The sequence below is a fragment of the Galeopterus variegatus genome, unplaced genomic scaffold (assembly GCF_000696425.1).
Source record: "Galeopterus variegatus unplaced genomic scaffold, G_variegatus-3.0.2 Scaffold4157, whole genome shotgun sequence".
Classification (NCBI taxonomy): domain Eukaryota; kingdom Metazoa; phylum Chordata; class Mammalia; order Dermoptera; family Cynocephalidae; genus Galeopterus; species Galeopterus variegatus.
In genome coordinates this window covers 163,393-164,678 of record NW_007730268.1, presented here as the reverse complement: position 1 = coordinate 164,678, position 1,286 = coordinate 163,393, and positions in this window count along the sequence as shown.

The following is a 1,286-nucleotide window of genomic DNA, read 5'->3' as shown; positions in this document are numbered from 1 at the left end:
TGAGGGTTGCAATCTGTTGCCAGTCACGAAAAAAGACAAAAAGGAAAAAAAAAAAAAAAAAGAACCATCTTTGATGAGACAGAAAATTCCAAAGCCAGATCACCATTTGCAGATTTTTGAAGGAAGTGGTTAGAAACTGGTTCCACTACTGCTCCATTATCTCACCCACTTGGAGACTATGAAAGGTTAGGATTTGGATTTGTGAGAGATTTCTTTGTAGAGGATTGTTACCTTGCTGTGGATATCCCCAACCCATGCCAAGGTGTCAGGATTACTGTGTCTCTTACCTTTCACCAGGAAGGGGCTTCCATATGATAAGGAAATGTGCTCCATGGGGTTAGAGAAACAAAGGCAAAAAAGCTAGACAAGCAGGGGCAGCAGGATAGAGGAGCCATGCTGGGCTGATGCCCAGGTGTGGTGGGCGAGCTGTGCATGACCAGATGCAGGGTGCGGGAAAAGAGAGATTTACTGGAGCAGTTTCATGTCCTACAAAAGGATCCTTGGAAGAGAAATGATGATGCATGGTGTGGGTGCCCACCTCCCACTGCCAAGGGCCGAGGCCAGCCTGGGTAGTGGAGGGTCTCATGGGAGTCAACAGAGTTGTGGAGACAGGGTCCTGCAATGGTTGGCGGTATCATCCTCTGGGTCTGTCCTGTCTGACAAGAACTGTCCTATCCCCTTGCCTCTCATCCCGAATTCCCTTCCATCCCAGGAGAGTCCAAAAAAACAAAACAAAACAAAACAAAACAGCCAGGGAGAGAGGGAGCAGGTGAGGCTGGAAGCGAGGGCATAAGTCGGCCACATTCCTGTGTCCAATCTCAAGCCTCAGTATGGGAAAAGTGGAAAATGAATGAGTGAATAGCTGAATGCAGATTGAGATGTTGATTAAAATGGAGTGGAGACTGTGTTTTTGACTTAGAGGGGCCAAAGGTCTGACATTGCTTAAGAGCAGCAGTGAAGTTGATGGCTTCTGGCCAAGTTTCTACCCCAGGGCCAGTGTAAGATTTCTGCACACCCTCTATCCCATCCTTTGTATATTTTAAAGGGGCAGTGGGATACAAAAATAAATTTGCATTTGGCCACACCTTATGAATCATGCAGTTATATTTTATGGCCACTGTAGGATAGAAGCAGACCCCCAGGCCTGTGTGACAGGCTGGCCCTTGGGTTTTCTATAGAAAATGGAAGCTTCTCTGATTAATGAACATGGGGAGGAATTGGATGTTAGAAGAGCTAGTAGGGTTGAGTTTGGGGGAAGCAAGACAGGCTACATACTATGCAAGGCC